The 21853-nt window shown below is 42.5% G+C and overlaps 1 long non-coding RNA gene across 2 annotated transcripts; it reads left to right on the forward strand.

The window, feature by feature from the left end:
* Positions 1–370: 370 nt before the first annotated feature.
* LOC130284343 (uncharacterized) lies at positions 371–21194 on the forward strand. 2 transcript variants are annotated; one of them, XR_008846989.1, is made up of 3 exons: positions 371–491; positions 1819–2014; positions 20085–21194. It is a non-coding gene; the product is annotated as an uncharacterized LOC130284343 (long non-coding RNA). The 2 variants fall into 2 exon arrangements; XR_008846990.1 differs by having other exon boundaries at positions 373–491; positions 1822–2014.
* The last annotated feature ends 659 nt before the right edge of the window (positions 21195–21853 follow it).

Below are 21853 nucleotides of genomic sequence, written 5' to 3' on the forward strand. Positions count from 1 at the left end.
GTATGGTTAAAATCTTCAAGCTTTATTTAATTCCATTTAAAAGATTGGGTAGACCTAAAAGGTTACAGGAGCCACAGCGACAACTATTATGTGTCTGGTCTGACATTATCAAACCATCTTTATCAAATCTATATTGCACCCTTTTTTTCAAAGTGTCTCTAAACTTCTTGCTTAGGAGACAGCCCATCAATATTTGCTGTACAAAAATACTGATGCAATACCGATGAAATCCTGATGACATACTGATGCTATCTCGTCCATAATACCTCAATATATCAAATTCTTATTACAAGATAGGCAAAAATCTACATAAAAAATCTACAGTAAATTCTGCATGTGCTACATGTTAATATCAGTGTTGATTTTGTTGTAGACTTTTACAGTGGATTTCACTCATCGCACAAAGTAGAGGCAAATTTGACTTTGTCCTTATGGGATTACTGGATTAAAGGAGAACTATCACGCTGAAGTACCTAGAAGTCTATAATAAGGTCACTTACATTCTCAATTTCTTGTTTACTTTCTATACTGTATGTTTTGTAGACTGTAATACAATTCTGTCACACATGGCGTAGAAATGCTAACATTTAGAGTACCCACCAGCTTAGGTAAATGGCATGGGTCTTTTTTGAAAATGTAGTAATTTATCACTCATCCTGACAGTTCTAGTTGCACCACTACACTTATTCCTGCAGGCGGTAATGCTTATCTAGTACTGGTACTTTTTATATTCCTAAGGGCTTTAGGGTCAGTGACCTCCTAAAATGAATATGTTGAGCATGAAACGTGCCTGTATAATCGAACTGCTTGTAATTTGGCAGCTACCATTGTCTCGGGTTAATCATTTCAGCTCTGACTTTCTTGCCTGTGCCAGTAGAAGACATTGCCTCTAGATGTAATTCATAGTGTGAAAACCTGGCAATATTATGTAATTGAATTGCAAAAACAGCCTCTAGAGGTGCAAAATACATACAATGCAGTGCTGTATCTATCAGTCTCTTGTATAATGGGCCTGACAATGTCTCATTAGAAATGTTTTATATATATAAAAAAAAAGCTTGAACTATCTAGTGTTACTCTCCACGATTTATAGGATATAAACTCTTAACTAAAGGATTTTACTTTGGTCCTGCTCCCAGTGGAACAACTATATTACATTAGTCTAGAATAAATTATGTAAACTTCCAGCATGCTTTCAGTATAATACCTGTATTACCATTTCAATTCTTGGGTACATCGAGTGCCTCCATTATAGGCTTAAGATCGCACCACAGAACATATTACATAAAGAATATAAACAGCTTTCTGTTCAGCTGAGTCAAGCAAAGGAGCATTATAGACGTTATGAATTATTGGTCAATTGCTTTGTGCTAGGGCGAAGTTGGGGAAAGGGAAGAGAAGAAATTATGTAGTTTCAAAGCCTACTTCACTACAAGCATTCTCATGTCTATCTATTTTAGCTGTGCTAGATGTATTAGAAGTCATCCGGGGTAGTCTTGGATACTGTTTAGATGTACCAATCGATTAGGCTTCTTTAATAAATGTCTTTGCTTATCACACATAATGTTACAGATTCTAAGTCTACATAGGAACAGCTTTGTCAGCATAACAACAATATGACAGCAATATTGGTGCATGGTAAATTCAAACTAATGGTGCATTCTGGCATAAGGTTCATTATGGTGTGGCAGTGCGCTGTACATACTTATGGTACATGGCAGTTTTTCTATTTTGTAGCATTGAGGACTATTTTCGGTTATTAATCTTATGTACTTTGTAAATGTACATTATTTTTTAAAGTGAGCTTTTTTTTTTTAGCAGGTTTATGCTACCCAAATCATGGCTGGCATTAAGTCCCAACAGGCTCCCTCCTCACAATAACAAAGTTTTACTTAGAAAAAACAGACGCTCCCCCTCCATCTGTCCCAGATTCATTGGAAGGTTCCTCCACTTTCCGTATGAGAAGAAAGCTGTCAATCTAACCAAGATATGTGTGTGTGCTACAGCTCCACAGGTTGGTCATTATTTATTTAAAAGTTAGTTTAAAAGTTCTTCTCTGAAATATCCCTGTATTATCACTGATGAGGGAACCTTCCAGGATTTGATGCTGCCCATAGTTTGTAATTTGGAGTGACAAGTCTATGCAGAGATATGTGTGGAAGTCTCAGCCGGCCGTGGAGCCACTTTCCCATCTTATAACTCAGGATTGCAGCACCTCTCAGGAGTGAGACCAGTCGATCAACAATTTTTCACATGTCAAATTGACAGGCCAAAAGTTGTTTCTAATGACCTTAACGGAGGTGCTAGGTGTCATAAAGTAGTGGATAACTCTTGTACAATATGTAAAAACAAAACAGACGAAAGCGCAAAGGACCATGTGCCGTTATTCCGGTGGTGCAGAGGTTAATAATGGCAGTGATACAGACACCTGCTCACCTGAAGGTGTTATGCTCAGGGCACAACAGCTATTGAAGCTTGAAAACCTGATGCCGGGATCTGAAGTCAGGAAGCCGCTTGGATCTTGTCCGTCTCTGTAGTGTACAGTAGCGGTTGAGGAAATCTCATCTGGACCTGCAAGGATGCAGGATCAAGTGTTTTACCGCATCCTTGCAGGTCCAGATGAGAAAGTAGTGGATAAAAGATATAGATATTTTGGAGTAGTTTATAGAAGTACTGAATAAAAGATATATTGAGATATCTTTGTACCAGTGAGATATTTCTAACAAACGATACTTATCTCTATCCTTTAACGCTGTATCTTATATCCCCTACTGCAAGGCATTTACATTGATTTAAACTACATAGAAACTATGAAAAAAACTTTTACATTCATTTGGTTTATTTTTAAAGAAAACTAGAGGATGCTAGTTATTCTTTGTCTGTTCACATAAATGAACTGGACAACAACTAAGGACAAAAGGCCAACAAGCCAAGGGCACAATCCTGGTCTCAGCACTTTCACAGTATGTTAAGCATGCCAACGAAGTCACAAAGGATATTTTATGAATTTAAATTATACTACTTATCATACATTTTCTATGGAAATCAGCTTGCCCTATTATCTTTTAAACTAACTATTATTTGGTCTATTCTTTGCTTAGATAAGAGCCTACTGCATCATTTTTAGCTGATCTCACTAGTCTGCTTTCACATTTGTGCTATGTGGGTACTCTCCTAGTGCTGTCACTCAAGATAGAAATCGCTTGCTTTTTAGGAATATTTATATCTCTGTCCTCCTGTATAATACATCCCCCTGTATTACTGTATGTGAAGAGCTGTAAAATGCTCGTAAGTAGCTGGAAACTGCTGTGATTAAACTCAAATGTATTTCACTAGAATTAGCTTGTTGTATCCTGCAGGGAATAGTTCTGCCTGTGCTCTTCCTCTGATCATCTAATATGCCTACATGTCCAGCATGCACATGGAATATGTTATACACATTATGGCCCAGATTTATCAATCTGATGGATACAAAAATCCATCTGATTTGTGTCTCAGGGATAGGCATAGCGCTGCATATTAAAGAGACAGGAAAGCTCGGCAAGCCAACTCCCCGCATCCATTGCGCACAGAAATGATGTAGCAATGCAGCTACCGTGGCAGAAATTTTAATCCGCTGGACCGATTTATGCAAGTGACTCCTCATTTTAATGTTGTTCACCAGGAATATAACCCAGTTTATCAGAATTAGTGCGGGTGAACAGGCTGTCAGTTTTACACATTTACTGCAGAATAAAAATTGTGTAAATTGAAAGAATGGCACTCACCGGTAATGATAGAATGGTGACTCTTTATTGGTGACAACCAGCAGACAACAGCATCAGGAAGAGGGACAGCAAGAGTGTGGTTTTGTGTGCTAGGTGCACTGGCGCCATCGTATTTCACACCAGCACTGATGAGAGTGGGGGAGTGGTCTGAAGAAGTGCGCCTAGCGCACGAATTAGCTATCAGGATTTTGGCATCCCTCATCCCGATGCTGTTGTCTACAGGTTGTCACCAATAAAGAGTCACCATTCTATCATCACTGGTGAGTGCCATCATCATTCTTTCCGTTCTCATTTTATGCTGATTTTCCAGATTGAGCATCCCAGTGGATTGTATACAGGTCAAGTGTCCATAAACGCTGTATGATTGTGAAGCAGGATCATTACTGGGGCTGTCTGAACACTTCGCTTATTGCATCTTAAAAATTATGGAATGTGGCCAATTTTTACAATTAACCCCTTCATGACCCAGCCCATTTTCACCTTCATGACCTGGGCATTTTTTGAAAATCTGACCACTGTCACTTTAAACATTAATAACTTTGGAATGCTTTTACTTATCATTCTGATTCCGACATTGTTTTTTCGTGACATATTCTACTTTATTTTATCGGTAAAATTTCACTGATATTTGTATCCTTTCTTGGTAAAAAATCTAAAAATTTCATGAAAATTTTGAAAATTTAGCATTTTTCTAACTTTGAAAGTCTCTGCTTGAAAGGAAAAGGGATATTCCAAATAAATTACATATTGATTCACATATACAATATGTCTACTTTGTGTTTGCATTAAAAAATTGACAAGTTTTTACTTTTGGAAGACATCAGAGGGCTTCAAAGTTCCGCAGCAATTTTCCAATTTTTCTCAAGATTTTCAAAATCTTAATTTTTCAGGGCCCAGTTCAGGTTGGAAGTGGATTTTAAGGATCTTCATATTAGAAATACCCCATAAATGACCCCATTGTAAAAACTTCACCCCCCAAAGTATTCAAAATGACATTCAGTAAGTGTTTTAACCCTTTAGGTGTTTCACAGGAATAGCAGCAAAGTGAAGGAGAAAATTCTAAATCTTCATTTTTTACACTCGCATTTTCTTGTAGACCCAATTTTTTTATTTTTACAAGGGGTAAAAGGAGAGAAATCACCCTAAAATTTGTAACCCAATTTCTCTCGAGTAAGGAAATACCTCATATGCGTATGTAAAATGTTCGGTGGGCGCAGTAGAGGGCTCAGAAGGGAAGGAGCGACAATGGGATTTTGGAGAGTGAGTTTTTCTGAAAGGGTTTTTGGGGGGCATGTCCCATTTAGGAAGCCCCTATGGTGCCAGAACAGTGGACCCCCCCACATGTGATCCCATTTTGGAAACTATACCCCTCATGGAATGTAATAAGGGGTGCAGTGAGCATTTACACCCCACTGGCGTTTGACAGATATTTGAAACGGTGGACTGTGCAAATCAAAAATTTTATTTTTCATTTTCACAGACCACTGTTCCAAAAATCTGTCATACACCAGTGGGGTGTAAATGCTCACTGCACCCCTTATTACATTCCGTGAGGGGTGTAGTTTCCAAAATGGGGTCACATATGGATATTTATTGTTTTGCGTTTGTCAGAACTGCTGTAACAATCAGCCACCCCTGTGCAAATCACCTCAAATGTACATGGTGCACTCTCCCTTCTGGGCCTTGTTGTGCGCCCTCAGAGCACTTTGCACCCACATATGGGGTATCTCCGTACTCAGGAGAAATTTCGTTACAAATTTAGAGGGTCTTTTTTCCCTTTTACCTCTTGTGAAAATGAAAAGTATAGGGCAACACCAGCATGTCAGTGTAAAAAATTTATTTTTTTACACTAACATGCTGGTGTAGACCCCAACTTCAGCTTTTCATAAGGGGTTAAAGAAGAAAAAGCCCCCCAAAATATGTAAGGCAATTTCTCCCGAGTACGGCGATACCCCATATGTGTCCCAAAACTGTTGCCCTGAAATACGACAGGGCTCCAAAGTGAGAGAGCGCCATGCGCATTTGAGGCCTGAATTAGGGATTTGCATAGGGGTGGACATAGGGGTATTCTACCCCAGTGATTCCCAAACAGGGTGCCTCCAGCTGTTGCAAAACTCCCAGCATGCCTGGACAGTCAATGGCTGTCCGGCAATACTGGGAGTTATTATTTTGCAACAGCTGGAGGCTCCGTTTTGGAAACAGTAGCGTACCAGACGTTTTTCATTTTTTGGGGGGAGGGGGGCTGTGTAGGGGTATGTGTATATGTCGTTTTTTTTACTTTTTATTTTAGGTTAGTGTCAGTGTAGTGTAGTGTTTTTAGGGTACAGTCACATGGGCAGAGGTTCACAGCAAGTTTGCCGCTGGAAGTTTGAGCTGCAGCGCAAAATTTGCGCCATCTCAAACTTGCAGCACTCACTGTAAACCTCCGCCCATGTGAGTGTACCCTGTACATTCACATTGGGGGGAGGGGGCAAACATCCAGCTGTTGCAAACTCCGAGCATGCCCTTTGGCTGTCCGTGCATGCTGGGAGTTGTAGTTTTGCAACAGCTGGAGGAACACTGGTTTGGAAACACTAAGTTAAGTAATAAACTTTCAAGTGTTTTGCAACCAAACTTAGTGTTTCCAAACCAGTGTGCCTCCAGCTGTTGCAAAACTACAACTTCCAGCATGCATGGTCTGTCAGTGCATGCTGGGAGTTATAGTTTTGCAACAATTGCAACAGCTGGAGGCACTGAGGTAGGAAACTGACAATGTTTCCCAACTAGTGTGCCTCCAGATGTTGCAAAACTACAACTCCCAGCATGCCCAGACTGCCAAGGCATGCTGGAAGTTGTAGTTCGGCAATATCTGAAGGATCAGATGTTGCTGAACTACAACTTCCAGCATGCTTGGGCAGTCTGGGCATGCTGGGAGTTGTAGTTTTGCAACATCTGGAGGTCCACAGTTTGGAGACCACTGTATAATGGTCTCCAATCTGTGCTCTTCCAGATGTTAGAGAACTACAACTCCCAGCATGCCTGGACAGACTGAGCATGCTGAGATTTGTAGTTTTGCAACATCTGGAAGAGCACAGATTGGAGACCATTATACAGTGGTCTCCAAACTGTGGACCTCCAGATGTTGCAAAACTACAACTCCCAGCATGCCCAGAAAGCCAAAGGCTGTCTGGGCATGCTGGGAGTTGCAGTTTTGAAACTCTCAGAGGCAGCAGTGAGATCGCTTTACGGCGATCTCACTGCTGCCAATGAAGATGCCGCACTGCTGCCGGAAACTCACCTCCGGGACGCAGCGCAGCCGGGACCGCACGGAGGACGTCGGGACCGCACGGAGGACGCCGGGACCGATCGGGACACCGCTCCGACGGGTAAGTGACGCCGGGGGACGGGACAGGGACACTTAGCAGAGCGGTGTGTGTCCCGATCCCCGTGATCGGGACTCACACACCGCGCTGCTAAGTATTCTGATAGCGAAACGCTGCTATCAGCTAGTCAGATTTGACCAGGTGATAGCAGCGATCGCTGGGGGGGGTGGGGGACGAAACCCCCCGTGGTCGCATGGTAAGATGGCTGGCTATCAGTGATAGCCACCATCTTTCCGGGCGCTGCGGGATGCCGCGAGTAGCGGCAGTAATGTCCATGACGTACCTGTATGTCATGGGTCGGGAACACCTTGCCACCCATGACGTACAGGTATGTCATAGGTCGGGAAGGGGTTAATAGAAAATTGTAAGGTTTTTCAACATTGTTGAAAAAGAGATTAGCGGAACTTGATGTCAAGTTTAGAGATCTAAATTGCCCAGAATCGGTCCTTAGAGCAGCCAGAACTCCTTCCCGCAGGAAAAATACAGAGATAAAACAACCTCGGATACCACTTGTGAGACAATATTCCCTTAATCAGGAGGAAAATAAAGGACTTAGTCTGTAGTCAACGGCACATACTTTCTAGACTTTATCCTAACATTCAGAAATTTTTAACACCCTCTACTAATCTGCAATAAAAGAGCTCCTAATTTGACGGATAAGTTAGACTGGGCAGATGTGTGGTCAGAATGGAAAGGGTTAAAACTAAAGATCCTGCAGAGTCAAAGGAGAGGCACGCATCGATGCCTGCATTGTACACAGTTCAGCAATGTTATGTGAGGGGATTCTGTACACCATCCTCACACTGGCAAGATGATTAAGATTAAACATTTCAACATTTGTGATTCCAGAAATGTGACCTAGGTCATTAAATTTTCGTGCGGTGTCCGATATGTTGGGGAAACCACCCAGCGTATGGGGGACCAAACAAATAGACATAAATCATTCATTAGGCGTAAAAATGTGTATCCAATACGATTCCATTTAGAAAAAATGTGGTATAACATGTCACAATTGTGCACAATCCCGAAGGGGTTGCAATCTTAACCTCTTAACCATTTAAGGACTGAGCCCTTTTTTGCAATTCTGACCACTGTCATTTTATGCATTAATAACTCTGGGATGCTTTTACCGTTTATTCTATACCCTAATTTTTTGTGACATATTCTACTTTAACATAATGGGAAATTTTCGTTGTTACTTGCATCCTTTCTTGGTGAAAAATCCCAAAATTTCATGACAATTTTTTATATTTTGCAATTTTCTAACTTTGAAACTCTCTGCTTGTAAGGAAAATGGATATTCCAAATTAATTATATATTGATTCACTTATACAATATGTCTACTTTATGTTGGCATCATAAAGTTGGCATGTTTTTACGTTTGGAAGACATTAGAGGGCTACAAAGTTCAACAGCAATTTTCCAATTTTTCACGAAAATTTCAAAATCGGAATTTTTCAGGGACCCGTTCAGTTTTGAATTGAATTGTATTCAAAATGACATTCATAAAGTTTGTTAACCCTTTAGGTGTTTCACATGAATAGCAGCAAAGTGAAGGAGAAAATTCTAAATCTTCATTGTTTACACTTGCATGTTCTCTTCAGAGCATATTTTGGAATTTTTATAAGGGGTAAAATGAGAGAAATCCCCCTCCCCAAAAAAATTTGTAAACCCATTTCTCTTGAGTAAGGAAATAACTCATATGTGGATGTAAAGTGCTCCGTGGGTGCACTAGGGGGCTCAGAAGGGAAGGAACAACAATGGGATTTTGGAGAGTGAATTTAGCTGAAATGGTTTTTGGGGGGCATATTGCATTTAGGAAGCCCCTATGGTGCCAGAACAGTAAAAAAATAAAAACACATGGCACACTATTTTGGAGACAACACCCCTCAAGGAACGTAACAAGGGGTCCAGTGAGCCTTAACACCCCACATGTGTTTGATGACTTTTTGTTAAAGTCGGATGTGTACCGACAAATTAAATTTTTTTACAAGGGGTAATAGAAGAAAATGCCCCCAAAATGTGTAACCCCATTTCTTCTGAGTATGGAAATACCCAATATGTGGACGTCAAGTGCTCTGCTAGCGCACTACAATGCTCAGAAGAGAAGGAGTTACATTTGGCTTTTGAAAAGCAAATGTAGCTGAAATGTTTTTTGGGGGGCATGTCCCATTTAGGAAGCCCCTATGGTGCCAGAACAGTGCACATGTGACCCCATTTTGGAAACTACACCCCTCACAGAATTTAATAAGGGATGCAGTGAGCATTTACACCCCACTGGCGTTTGACAGATCTTTGGAACAGTGGGCTGTGCAAATGAAAAAATTATTTTTTTATTTTCACGGACCACTGTTCCAAAAATCTGTCAGACACCTGTGGGGTGTAAATGCTCACTGCACCCCTTATTACATTCCATGAGGGGGTGTAATTTCCAAAATGGGGTCATTGTTCTGGCACTATGGGGGCCTTGTAAACATACATGGACTTCAATTCCGGACACATTTTCTCTCCAAAAGCCCAATGGCACTGCTTCTCTTCTGACCATTGTAGTTTGCCCGCAGAGCACTTAGCATCAACATATGGGGTATGTTCTTACTCAGAAGAAATTGGGTTACAAATTTTGTGAGGCTTTTTTTCCTATTTTCCCTTGTGAAAATGAAAAATTTAGGGTAACACCAGCATTTTAGTAAAAAAAAATATATATTTTTTTCATTTTCCCGTCCAACTTAAACGAAAATTCATCAAACACCTTTGAGGTGTTAAGGCTCACTATACCCCTTGTTCCGTGAGGGGTGTAGTTTCCAAAATGGGGTCACACGTGGGTTTTTATTGTTTTTTTTTTGCGTTTATGTCAGAAACACTGTAAAATCAGCCACCCCTGTGAAAATCACCAATTTAGGCCTGAAATTTTGGGGGTCTTTTTTTCCTTTTTAATTTTTTTAATTTGGTGTAGACCCCAACTTTTCCTTTTCTTAAAAGGGTAAAAGGAGAAAAAGACCCCCCAAAATTTGTAACACAATTGTTCCCGAGTACAGAAATACCCCATATGTGGGCCTAAACTGTTTCCTTGAAATACCACAGGGATCCGAAGTGAGAGAGCGCCATGCGCATTTGAGGACTATATCAGGGATTGCATAGGGGTGGACATATGGGTGTTCTACGTCAATGATTCCCAAACAGGGTGTCTCCAGCTGTTGCTAAACTCCCAGCATGCCTTCACAGTCAGTGGCTGTCCGGAAATGCTGGGAGTTGTTGTTTTGCAACAGTTGGAGGCTCCGTTTTGGAAACACTGCCGTACGATACCTTTTTCATTTTTATTAGGGAGGGGGGGGGGGCAGTGTAAGGGGGGTGTATATGTAGTGTTTTACTCTTTATTATGTGTTAGTGTAGTATGTGTAGTGTAGTGTTTTTAGGGTACATTCACATAGGCGGGTTTACAGTGTGTTTTCCGGTAAATTTGCCGCAGCTCAAACTTGAAGCAAGAAACTCACCGTAAACCCGCCTGTATGAATGTGCTCTGTACATTCACATGGGGGGGGGGAATCTCCAGCTGTTGCAAAACTACAACTCCCAACATGCACTGACAGACCATGCATGCTGGGAGTTGTTCTTTTGCTGGAGGCGAACTGGTTGGAAAACCTTCAGTTAGGTTCTGATACGTAACTCAGTATTTCCCAACTAGTGTGCCTCCAGCTGTTGCAAAACTACAACTCCCAGCATGTACTGATCGCCAAAGGGCATGCTGGGAGATGAAGTTATGCAACAGCTGGAGGTACGCAATTACAACTCCCAGCATGGCGAGACAGCCGTTTGCTGTTCTTGCATGCTGGAAGTTGTAGTTTTGCAAGATTTAGAGGGCCACGGATTAGAAACCACCGCACAGTGATCTCCAAACTGTGGCCCTGCAGATGTTGCAAAACTTCAACTCCCAGCATGCACTGACAGACCATGCATGCTGAGAGTTGCACTTTTGCAACAGCTGGAGGCACACTGGTTGGAAAATATTCAGTTAGGTTTTGTTATCTAACTCAGTATTTTCCAACTATCTTTCAATTTTGCACCTAAAATTCCATATTATGGCTTAATTTTTTGCGCCACCAATTCTACTGTACTTTGCAGAGATGTTAGTCATTTTACCAAAATATCCACGGCGAAACGGAAAAAAATTCAAAAACAAAATGTAAGAAAAAATGCCATTTTGTAAATTTTGGGGGCTTCCGTTTCTATGCAGTACATTTTTTGGTAAAAATGACACCTTATCTTTATTCTGTAGGTCCATACAAAATGATACCCTACATATATAGGTTTGATTTTGTATTACTTATATAAATGTATACGTTTAAAATAGTCATTTTCTGACCCCTATAACTTATTTTTCGCGTACGGGCTGGTATGATTTTTTGCGCCGAGATCTGAAGTTTTCATCGATACCATTTTTGTATTGATCGGACTTTTTGATCGCTTTTTATTTAGTTTTTTCATGATATAAAAATCCACCCAAAATACACTATTTTGGACATTGGAATTTTTTTTGTGCATATGCCATTGACCATGTTGTTTAATTAACAACATATTTTTATATTTCCGCACGTGGCGATACCACATATTTTAATTTTTATTTACATAGTTTTTTTTAAATGGGAAAAGGGGGGTGATTCTTACTTTTATTAGGAAAGTGGTTAAATGACCTTTATTAACTTTTTTCCACACTTTTTTTTGCAGTGTTATAGCCCCCCCCCCCCCCCAGTGGATATAGCACTGCACACACTGATCTGCTACACGGATCGTTGCCGTGGCAATGATCAGTGTCATCGCCGGTCAATTGCTCAAGCCTGGATTCCAGGCTTGGAGCAATCAATTGCCAATTTAGCTGATTAGTAATCAATCGCCACTCGCATTCTAGCTGATCGGGACATTGCGATTTCACTACGATGGTCCCGATCAGCCCGACTGAGCTGCCGGGAGTGTATTTTTGTTACTTTAGATGCGGCGATCAACTCTGAATGCTGCATCTAAAGGGTTAATAGCACACGGCACAATGATCAGTGCCGCACGCTATTAGCCGGGACCGACCCGTTGTGACCCCACGTTATATACTGGGACCGGGCGCAGGGCGGTTAAGTAGCTGTTACTTAAGAAAGAGGCTTTTTGAATCCAAAGACTGTCTACATTGGAGCCAAAAGGACTCAATAGGGATTATCAGTTAGCTTGGCTTTTATAATTAGATTCGAAAAGAAAGGCCCATTTTTTTAAAATTTGATTCCCAATTTATTTGCGGCAAATTGCTATTTAAAATGGCTATTTCTGGCCTACAGAGAGCCTCAATAAGGGGTGTAGAACACTTTACCTTGTCCTAACATGCATAGGGAGTGTGCTGTGTTAGTGAAATAATGCTGTTATTCAGTATGACATGCAGATTACAGGCATCGCTATTAGAAATACTGCCGCAGAGCATCTGGATGTGGCATCATGGAGACCAGATGGCATCAAAATTGAAAAGAATAATATGTAATATTTATTTAATTTCATTTGAATTTATTAAAAAATTTTTTGTACTCATTCTGGTGAGCATCGAGCTGGCGATCCGCCACGGGGCGAGCTACCCCCCACTGTCTTACTCTTTGTGGAACTGCAAATGTTTAATTTAATCAGTTATGGTTCATTGTTATTGCTCCAACCTGTTTCACTGGATTCTTGTGGTAATTCCACAGCTAGTATATGACGTTGACTACCATAGGGCCTCAGTCTTGAAAAGATTACATCGATTTTTTGACATTTAAATTTAAGATTTTGACATTTAAATGTAATATTACACTCCCAAGTTTAATGTCCAGGGCCCTGACGTTTACTTTGAATAAATAATGTGGTTACAAAAGACCAAATCTAACAAGGAGTCATATGTCACATAGCGGAACAATGACAGAGCCTGGAGGTGGCATCTGTATGGGGAGACCATATAGCGGCTGAATGACACAGCATGAAGGTGGCACCTACACCACCAAGTATTGATGTGATGCAAAGACCTCTAAAAGGTGGAAGGGAACAACGTATAGCCCATTGTAATCGGTGGGGGTAAAAACTTCCCCTGTAAGGCCCTACTCTCGCATTATTAATTCCCTTCTTGGCAAGTGTTACTTGCCCTTAAAAGAGCAGCCCCACACAGGAACCTCTCCATATTTCCACCTACAAACACTTACATTTCCCAGGGTATTTAGGTGGAAATAGGTACTGGTTCCTGTGTGAGGCTGCCATTTTTAAGACGAGTAAAACTTTTCTCGAAAAGGTAGAAGGGAACAACATATTGTTAATTGTAGAAGGTGGGGTTAAAAACTTCCCCTGTAAGGCCCTACTCTCGCCCTATTAATTCCCTTCTTGGCAAGTGTTAATCACCCTAAAAAGGGCAGCCCCACAAAGGAAACTCTCTATCTCCACCTAAAAACCCTGGGAAATGGCAGTGTTTGTAGGAGAAAATAGGGAGAGGTTCCTGTGTGGGGCCGCCCTTTTTGGGGCGAGTAACACTTGCAAAGAAGGGAATTAATAATGCGAGAGTAGGGCCTTATAGGGGAAGTTTTTACCCCCACTGGTTACAATGGACCATACGTTGTTCCTTTCCACATTTTAGAGCATTTGCATCACATCAATACTTGGTGGTGTAGGTGGGCACATGGTGTTTTTTGCACATATTTACCTTTTTTTTATTTAGAAAAAAATTTGAGGACATATATTTTATCATACAGAAATGTAGGTGCACTACTATGGTAGATGTATACAATGACATTGGCTAATCCCTCAACACTGATGTTAAAATTGAGACATTCGCCAGTGTATCCTTATATTAAGGACACACCAGAGCCCGCACACCAACGCCAAGGTTTCTCAGATGGCACGGGACCTAACGCTAACCTACCTGTGCGTAATAAGCAAAAACCAGGGGCCAGTGGGCAATTACAGCAGCACTAGGTCGACATGTAGCCTGCTCCCAGTTCCCTCCAGCGTGACTAAGCACACATACAATGGAAGGGGGGAGAGAGGCTACAAGCCCCACCCAAGTTGGCTGATATAGGTGCATGGCCTCACAGGTGCAACCCTAATGCTGCCTGGAAAATGTTCAAGGCGCATTAACAATTTTAACATCAGTGTTGAGGGATTAGCCAATGTCATTGTATACATCTACCACAGTAGTGCACCTACATTTCTGTATTGTATTCTAATTGTTACACATCCACACCGTTTATCTGGTGTAGGATTCTATTGTGGCACTTGCAGTCCACTGCAGGCATCCTCCATTGTATGCATTTTTATGCTGGGGATCGCCCCTAGCAACGGACTACAAGGGCAGGATCTGCTCCCCCAGTATATATGCACAACTGCATTTGGGGTTGAGCACCTCCAGCCATTTGAGACCACTTTTTTTGTTGTTGTTTGTAAATTTATACGTGGAGGTGTGTAAACTCCATATGTTAATGCGCCTTGAACATTTTCCAGGCAGCATTAGGGTTGCACCTGTGAGGCCATGCACCTATATCAGCCAACTTGGGTGGGGCTTGTAGCCTCTCTCCCCCCTTCCATTGTATGTGTGCTTAGTCACGCTGGAGGGAACTGGGAGAAGGCTACATGTCGACCTAGTGCTGCTGTAATTGCCCACTGGCCCCTGGTTTTTGCTTATTACGCACAGGTAGGTTAGCGTTAGGTCCCGTGCCATCTGAGAAACCTTGGCGTTGGTGTGCGGGCTCTGGTGTGTCCTTAATATAAGGATACACTGGCGAATGTCTCAATTTTAACATCAGTGTTGAGGGATTAACCAATGTCATTATATACATCTACCACAGTAGTGCACCTACATTTCTGTATTGTATTCTAATTGTTACACATCCACACCGTTTATCTGGTGTAGGATTCTATTGTGGCACTTGCAGTCCACTGCAGGCATCCTCCATTGTATGCATTTTTATGCTGGGGATCGCCCCTAGCAACGGACTACAAGGGCAGGATCTGCTCCCCCAGTATATATGCACAACTGCATTTGGGGTTGAGCACCTCCAGCCATTTGATACCACTTTTTTTGTTGTTGTTTGACATATATTTTATCCTAAGAAAAGTTACGTTTTAGCTATTGCATGTCCTCAATACTTACTTGTGGTCTGATTGAGAGGAATGTCTGTAACTGGGGAGTAGCACCTTAAACACGTTTTGCACTATCCCAATTTGTGAAGTGTTGGTGTAGCACCATGATCAATCTACTCTGATACATCAGGCATTGGTGGGTGGAAATCCTCTCTGATCCATGCCTGATTCATCTTCACAAAGGTCAGTCTCTCCACATTTTTTGTGGGCAGACAAGTTCTCCTTGGGGTTACTATGACCCCCGCCACATTAAGCACCCTCTCTGATGGCACACTAATGGCTGGGCAGGACACCTTTTCCAGGGCAAACTCTGCTAGTTGTTGCCACAAATCAAGTTTGGCTACCCAGAAGTCCAGCAGATCTTCAAGGTATGCCATCACCTGCTGGTTCAGGTCTTACCGCTGCCGAATGGTGACAATTTGGCAGTAACTACGCAAGCAAGTGAGTGTGCACCGTGTCATTTGTGCATGTGACTCGGAGAGACTCCCTGCCTCCATCTCCACTGCATACTGCCATGGTGAGTCTGGGTCCTCTGTCTTGCCTTCTTATAACCCTCTAGCTACTCCTTCATCTCGCGAAACCTAAAATGGCTCCACTGTGCCCCTCCCCTCCTCCTCCTCCAGTTCAGCCCCCACAGGGCTCATGTGGCTGTGAGATGTAGGCGCCACGTCTCCAGTGCCCTGACCAGTCATTGTTTCCAACACGTGTTGTAGTAGATGAAGCAGTGGAATGATGTTGTTCATCCCGTAATCCTGGCGACTGACTAATAATGTCGCTTCCTCAAAGGGCCTTTACAAATGGCAGGTGTCACGTAGGAGCTGCCACTGGTTAACATTGAAGTTACACAGGGGAGTACCCCTATCCGCTTGGATCATCAAGAAATCGGTGATGGTTTTTCTTTGTTCATATAGTCGGTCCAACATATGGACGGTGGAACTCCAACGTGTGAAAACGTTGCAAATCAGACTATCTTACGGGATGCCGTTCTGACGCTGCAGCTCAAGGAGGGTTTGCTTTGTGGTGTACGAGGGGCTAAAGTGCATGCAAAGTTTCCTTCCCATTGTTAGGATGTCTTGCAGATGGGGGGAACACTTCAGGAACCGCTTGACAATCAGATTGAACACGTGTGCCATGCAGGGAGCAGGTTTCCATTTCCAGTTTTCGTGATGATTCAATTCTAGATGAATGACTTTTAGCAGTTCGCCAATGCAAACCATGTGAAGAACAGCGTGAGGGGCACTGAGACTTGTCCGTGCAGTGGAGGCTGAGGAAACAGTGGAGGATGAGGAGGCAGAGTCGCACACTGTCACAGTACCAACGGCCTGAGAGTGTTGAGGCAGAAGCGGCATGACCTGTTCAAGTTGCAGTTGTGGCTGTGCAGGAACCACATTCACCCAGTGGACTGTAAAGGACTTGTAATGTCCCTGACCATAGTTCAGCTCCACACGTCGGCGCTGCCGTGAAATTTGGTACACACTGACAGACTCAAGGACTGGCCCCCCTTCTGTTCCACAAAATTGTTCATGGCTGGTACTGCCTTCTTCACAAATAAATGATGGCTTGGCACTCTCCACTTTAGCTCAGCACAAGCCATCAGTTCTCTGAAAGGTGCAGAGTCCACCACTTGAAAAGGGAGGGACTGCAGCACCGGGAACTTGGACAGGAGCACTTTCAGCTTCTGCACAGTTGGATAAGTGGCCGCATACTGTTGTCTCTTGGACATGGCTTCGCCAATGGATTGCTGGCGGAATGACTCGAAGTAGGTGGAGCAGGAGCATCTGGAGCGACAGAATATGGTTGACACACAGCTTCCTTTAGCTGAGGTAGTGGAGCCTTGGCTGGCTGGAACAGGGAGTGGCTTGCCATTGAGGGATGCAGCAGGGTTGACAACCACATCGGAGCCACATTTCTCCCAGGCCATTTTAGGGTGTTGCTGCATATGTTGACACAGGGCCGTGGCCACGCTTCAACTTCTGCCGATACATCTTGCATGTGGCCAGGTTAACTTCCTCTGGTTGTTTGCTGAAAAACCGCCACACCGCCGAGTAGCTGATTTTTCCACCAACAGTCTGCACTGATTGACTGCTACTGCCACCAACTCCAGGAACCCCTGTTTCACTACCTCCCGGGAAGGTAAGCTGCCGCAAAGCAGGTGGTTTGACCCGGGCACGTTTGGCTCCAAACTTTCTACTTCTGCCACCACGCTGGCTGCCAACCATGCTATCACCTTGCTGGCTCAGCTGCTGCCTCACGGGCAACCTGCATCCCTCTTCTCCTGATAATGATGAAGCCCCTTGTGCACCCGGCTCCCAAGTGCGATCGGCTTCGTCATCATCATCGAGTTGTGTTTGCACGTCACTGATGTCCTCCTCAGGTTTCTCAACAGTGTCTGCTTCAGGAGCTTGAATGCTCGCAACACCACCTCCCACGCCACCTCTCCTCATTACTACTTGCCCGCCTGGCGTAAGAAGCGGCAGATGTCTCCTCCAATTCTTGGATGGCAGTAGCTGCTGATCGTCCTCACTAAATAGTGGAGCTGAACCCACAGCATAAGATACTTCTGTGTGGGAGGGAACAGCATAGGACAGAGGTAATGGGAGGACAGGGACTGCTCCTGGGTAATGCCAACTGAGGATTGTGTCTGAGGAACCCACCCACTGTTGACTGTGAGTGTCAGATGTCACTTGTGATGAAGTGGATGACTGTGTTAACCAATCGATGATGGCAGATGGGTTGCTGGTCGAGACACAACCTAGTCTGCTGCGACCTCTGCCTGATGATTTTAGGCCTCTGCTATTCCTCTGTGCACATCCTGGCACTTCTCTGCCTGACCTACTTTGTGCATATATGAGGGGAGTACAATACGCTTCACTACACTTAAAAAAGTATTTGTGTACAACACCAGCCGGTGAGTACTTTTGCCTGGCCTTTCATAGTATCTAGGCCCTTGAGACTTTAACAGGAACAAAATAGTACACGACTTAGATGCACGTATGTGGTATGCACTTATGAGGGTAGGACAATGCGCTCCAGTACGATTAAAAAAGTATTTGTGTACAACACCAGCCAATGAGTACTTTTGCCTTGCCTTTCACAGTATCTAGGTCCTTGAGACTTTAACAGGAACAAAATTGTACACCACTTAGATGTAAGTGTGTGGTATGCACTTATGAGGAGAGGATAATGCGCTACAGTACACTTAAAAAAGTATTTGTGCACAACCCCAGCAGCACACAGTCACTGTGTGCTACACCCAAAATTGCACTCGCTCTCTCATTCTCACTCCCTTCCCTATCAGTGCTTCTAGGCAGGATTTGTGCTTGAGCTGAATCGCTGCTGTTCTTTGCAGCACTCTGTGCAACACACTGCTTTCTGTCCCTCTCTGTAATGGAACACTGTAGACAGTGACTGGGATGTGAATCGCTGCTGTAAGAATTTTTTTTTTCTGTGCAACACACACTGTTCTCTGTCCCTCTCTCTGTGCAACAGAACGCTGACTTGACTAGGAGGTGAATCGCTGCTGGAAAAAAGCTTTTCTGTGCAACACACTGCTTGTCCCTATCTATCTCTCTGCAGTGAAAGGCTAAAGTGACTGGCCGCAAGATGGCTGCCGAATATATAGGGCTGTGACATCACAAGGGTGACTGGCTGCTGATAGACTGCATGCTGCATGTCATCCCGCCTACCCTTGTTCCCACCTTCCCAGGATTCCTTGCCCCATGTCCTCACATGTGGATCTGCCAATTTAGATGCTCTGGAACTTGGACCGCACTAAATGGAGTTTAATGAAGCAATTTGCGCGATAGAATTGTGGCGATATTCACATTCGTTGTGAATCAAATTTTCCTGAAATTTGTAATGAATTCGGACAAACCTCCTTGTATACAATGCTATGTATACGTTGGTAGTTATCCAGTCTGAATAAGGCATTGGCTGAAACATGTCAAGAAACGGGACGAGCCCTTCTCTACCTCACCTGGTCCTATGTCTGTCTTCCACACCTGTATCTTCATTCTGAGGCTCATCTGTTCAGTGCCCTGAATACACATCTGCCAGCAATGTGTCATCATTCCTGGTCTTACTTTATACTTGGAGTAAATGGAGGGTAACAACTACATGTTGCTTGTGATTCCTCCTCCACAGTCCATATTCCTGTTGTCTCTGACTTTTCTCTCATGACTGCTTTGTCCAGCTGTCTACTGGTGGCTATTCTGGGGACTGCAATATGGGGTTGCCCACCATAAGACACACCAGTCTGGCTAGCACCAAACCAGTAACAGCTAGGAAGATCCATAGATTCATATAACCCTGTCTCTAGACCTTGTTTTATGTTGAAACACATTTGCTTTTATCATTTGTGCTCTATTGCTCCAATAAATACATGGGAATAAAATATTGACATTAAAATATAATTTTACTTTAGAAAATAGAAGGACTCTGTACGTTTTCTGTTAGCACAAGCATGCTGTTCAGGATAATGATAACACTATAGGAATAATTAACTTAGACAATGTAAAATGATCTTTATTATTATTATGTAGTAATTGTGTTAACACTCTGTGCTGTCAGGGGCCTTAACCATGCCCCTTTGTCAACTAAATGATTAATAAGACATATAAAAAGAGGGGTAATTATTTCTTGGAATATTAGTCTTTTACCTATTTATATGATACCTTTTTATGCAGGAAATCTAAGTAGAGTGCACATGTCCCCAGCGATGCTGATGACAAAGCCAGTATATCTGACAGTGAAATCTTCAAAGACATAATAGACAATCCATACTAATGTAATGATTTTCCAATCATGTTCTGTGTCCCCTTGTGTCTTTTAGGATTTCTTCTTTCCTTGCTTCCTGGTGAGGTGTGTGGTCTAAACCTTCTAATATGGCCAGAAGACGAGAACAAAGACCTATGTATGAAAGAGCAGGATGGAGAATGACTAGTAGCACCAAATATTCTACTTGCCATAATAGCCAAACATTTCTGGCGAATCCCTGTGTCATTTCCCCTGTGCATGACTTCCTGCCCAGCTTTTGATCACTCTCGTGAAGCCAATTTATACCTCAGCAGCTTCTAATGTGTTTCCTGAGACTCATTTCCTTTGTAGGAAATAGATTCTTTTGGAAATAGACTGTGGGTTATGATGGAAATTGTAGCTGTGGGTGTAGTGTTTTTAAGTGATAGGAATACCATTGAAGGTCATTTTATTAGTAATAAGATGGAATACCCAATGTATCCCTGGATAGCTATCTAGGCTTTGCAGTAATTATCTGCATGTGCAGAGATATCAGTATTGTAAGAGCCAAACTGTGTTATGATCACTAAAGGGAATAACTTTATGCAATGAACAAAGCAGACCTTAAAAGTGTAAATCCTTACATCTGACTTTTCAAAAATCATTTCCACATGCAAATCAAATTTTAAGAATGTCTATTGAAAATAGGTCGGAATGCATTTTAGTTCTTAACTCTCTTATGTAATATGTATCCTATAATGTATTATAGCACTTTGGATGATCTCATAGTGGGTATAAATGTGCACAGGCTTACAGCATTATTAATGCTACATTAAACTGCATGCAATTATTGGCTGCAATTACCTCAAAGAAATAAAAAAAAACATTTGCCCAAACAGTTGCCCAAAATGTTAGCATTGTAAAGCTGGCCATACATATTAGTTGAATGCCAGCAGAACCTGCTGATTTTAGTAAGATCGGACAATCATTTACTGTACATGGGGGCCTCCCCATTATCCTCTGATAGCAGATGTTGGGGAGGAGAAGCAGGGGCGTACCTGAATGCCCATGGACCCTGGTGCAAATGTCCACTTGTTTAGCCTCTATTGGTAGCTGTTGCTTCACAAACTAAAAAGTTGACGCAACAGATCATACAGGGACTACAGCACTCATTAGACACAGTCTGAGGCAAAATAAACATTTACATCAAGAGACTCACGGGTGTCGTCTTCTCTGATCAGTGTTGTTTTATCACATGCTGTGCTCCCCAAATATAATACAGCTTTATGTTGTGCTTCCTACATACAATACTGCCACACAGTGTCTCCTAAATAGGATACTTGCACATACTGAATCTTTAGCACCAGCATCCATTCCAACATCCAATGTTTATTCCATCATAGCGTACAAAATTTGCTTCAATATTTTGACCCTTACAGAAAGTGTCAAGCTCAAGCAGTGATAACATGGAGTGATTTTATATGCATGTACACCTATCAAAATCCAATACATATTTAGCCAAAAGAGATCACTCACATAGTTGACATCATCAGTTCCTCCCCCTTTGTTTATATATCACCACCCTCTATGAGCAATAAACTTACAAAGGATACAATAAAGTACTTATAGTGACATTAATAGTAAAACACTAATAATGCAGAGTAAATGACAATCAACATTATGATCTTACCCTACCCTGTTCAAAAGTTGCACAGATCTGTACACCACCCCTGTGAGCCAGGACCTGGTTTTAAATCCAGCCTTGCACGCTGCTGTATACTGTACAGGAGAAGAACTCAGGTAGCTGGGCCCACTACTATATGGCCTCGGATAGGCTGAGCAGGAGTTCTACATTATATACTTCCT

Source organism: Hyla sarda, chromosome 8, assembly GCF_029499605.1.
Source record: "Hyla sarda isolate aHylSar1 chromosome 8, aHylSar1.hap1, whole genome shotgun sequence".
Taxonomy (NCBI): Eukaryota; Metazoa; Chordata; class Amphibia; order Anura; family Hylidae; genus Hyla; species Hyla sarda.